Source organism: Carassius auratus, chromosome 42, assembly GCF_003368295.1.
Source record: "Carassius auratus strain Wakin chromosome 42, ASM336829v1, whole genome shotgun sequence".
NCBI lineage: Eukaryota > Metazoa > Chordata > Actinopteri > Cypriniformes > Cyprinidae > Carassius > Carassius auratus.
Window position 1 is genome coordinate 3,087,574 of NC_039284.1, and position 2,635 is coordinate 3,090,208.

Genomic DNA, 2,635 nt, shown 5'->3' on the forward strand with positions numbered 1-2,635 from the left:
TTACTCCTACTGACAGCCTTTACACTTTTGCACACAATCCTCATGTATATACGAACAGCTGCAGAAGTTTATGAGGATCAGAATCACTTGATTTCAGTGCCAGGAAGGGACGACCAGATCATGTATTGCCTTTGAAATTAATAATTTTATTTGAACAGAAAATAGTTTTATTTAAAAAAATTATTTGTGTATTATAATGGCAATAACAGGGATGGCATATTTTTGTAGGCCAATACCCAGAAATAAGTTGTCATTTTAGTCAAAGGGGTTTTGGTTAAATGTCTGAAATAAGATCTGTTAAACACAAGTTCAAGATTTTATCCTGTTTTATTCTACAGCATAAAATATATCAGTAATAATCCCTTGTGATTTTTAAAGTTTTACTTGTCTTGAAAAGGGGATGCTAATAAGTTTCTAAATGGGACAACAGAGGTTGTCGGGGACATTAAATGTCATCACAGTGAACCGGTTAACTCATATACTCACTAGTCACTTTCACAGCATCATGTTTTTGGTATAGTGGTAATGGTATAGTTCATTTATAGCCTAAGCTTAGCTTTCTACTTCTGCCAGTTGTATTGAGGCTTCAAAATTTATAGTTGTAAGATTTAACAGCTTTTGTTGGACACAAAGCTTATTTTCTGCAATATTCCAAAAGCCAGTGGAAAAATCCTAGTGGGCTTTTGTGGAAGGAACCAGAGTGATACAAACTTACAGGATGACCTACAAAAACACATCATCACTGATGTGCTCAATGCATTGCTGTTATCTTCAATGTAATTCATCACATGCTACCATTAGTGTTCTGTTGTCCTCCTCCTGCCCAGCTGACCCTATCCTGGCTCTGGGAAATAATGATTAAAAGGGATCCTGTATCCAGCACCCCTTCTCACTTCTGGAGCCAGAGATGTATCCTTCATAGCCACTCCTGAGGAATTCTGTCTACTGACTCAGCATCTCTTAGCCCCGCTCTCCTCCCTTACAGTAGTAGAAACATTGAGACACTGTTCAATTTAAACCTAATTTTCCCTGATCTTTTGACATGTAAGAGGTAAATGTGCTATAAAAACATATTGTATGTTTATGAACTAAAAGCTTGTGTAACCCAGGCTCAAAAACCTTTGTAGTCTAAATTAGATTTAAACACAGTCATCTGAATAGCTAGATACTGTTAGAGGAAGAAATATGGAACAAATACTAAATGTATATATATGTATATATAAATATTTTCCATTTGAAATGGGTTACTTGTTAGGTAAACTAAATAGTTGAAATGTAACTTTAATTTTGATTGAGCTCTAGATCTGTGCAGGTGAGCAGCCAATCGAGCGTAATTAGGTCAAGCTGACTCCGCCCACCGAGAGATGCGGCATTAGAGAGAGAGAAAAAAAACTTGAGAAACAACGTGAATTAGAAGCTGCGTAAGATCTTGATTTATTTCATTTTGAGAGAGAACGCATGTGAAAACCAAACATTGTAAGTTATTTTGCAGACATTTTGTTGATAAATAAGTTTTATTTCGAACTACTCACTTACTTACATTTTGTTGATTATGTGACCGTCGTCACGCTGAATTCCAGTGGAGTAGGCCATCATTGCGTCATCCGAGAGAAACCTGGAAAAAAACAGAGAAATATCATTAATACATGAGGGAATCGGTGAGTTAGTAAAAATAAATAATTAATGTTTAGTATATATGTTAAAAAAAATAGCGATTCAAGGGTGTATTGGTGTAACTGGAAGGAAAGAGGTGTTCAGTGAATGTACACGCTGTTATAAAAAATATGTACAGACATGTAAAGATTGTGTAGATTTAGTGAAATGTATGTAAAGTGAGGATTGATTAAGAATGTTGTTTTGTGTTTGTGCACAGGCCAGTTTTGTTATTTTAGAAATCTAGAATCTGGGTTTTTTTCAATTCATGAAGATGGCGAGCCAACCGTAAATCGATCAGAAACAACTATCCTTTGTCTTTTTGGACATCTGTATCACTTCACTTTCGGCAGGACATCGCGTCGGATTTTTTTTTCTTTTGAGGTTTGAAACATCTGACATTTTCATTTTTCCTTTTGAGCATTGGATCACTGATTTAAAGGAACTGAGGAGACAATATCATTCTTTATTGTTCAGACTGACATTTTGTTTGAACTGTGCATTCAAGAATTACTGATACTGCATTGATACGCATTCATTTAGACTTTGTTTCGTATAAACAAGTGTTTACAGTGGACATTTGTACGTGTGACTAAACACAAGTCCTGACATTCGTGTTTATTTTATATTTACTGATCTTGAGTATACATTTGAGTTGTGTACATAAAAAAGGAGATCAGAAATTGAATGTTTATTACAATTTAATTTGCATTGGAGAGAAGAATTTTCTATGTCAAGGGTTAAATTTCAAATTCATTTAGCTTAATTGGTAAAAAGTAATATTTAAAGCAGATTTAATATTTCTTTTTTTGGTTTTATTTTTTTTTGTTTGTTCTTGTTATTTTTGCCCTTTATGCAGTGTCATTGATATTTTTTTTTCCCAACCAGTGTATCCTATCAATCGCGCTTACAAGTAAATTTTATCCAATATAAAGGTGCGCATTTACATCTATGTGTGTGTGTGTGTCTTGCCTCTTACGAG

At 34.3% G+C, this 2,635-nt stretch overlaps 1 long non-coding RNA gene across 2 annotated transcripts; it reads left to right on the forward strand.

Annotated features, from left to right (window-relative positions):
• Window positions 1-1,103: 1,103 nt before the first annotated feature.
• LOC113060430 (uncharacterized) lies at window positions 1,104-2,049 on the forward strand. 2 transcript variants are annotated; one of them, XR_003278248.1, is made up of 3 exons: window positions 1,104-1,476; window positions 1,581-1,658; window positions 1,874-2,049. It is a non-coding gene; the product is annotated as an uncharacterized LOC113060430 (long non-coding RNA). The 2 variants fall into 2 exon arrangements; XR_003278247.1 differs by having other exon boundaries at window positions 1,581-2,049.
• The last annotated feature ends 586 nt before the right edge of the window (window positions 2,050-2,635 follow it).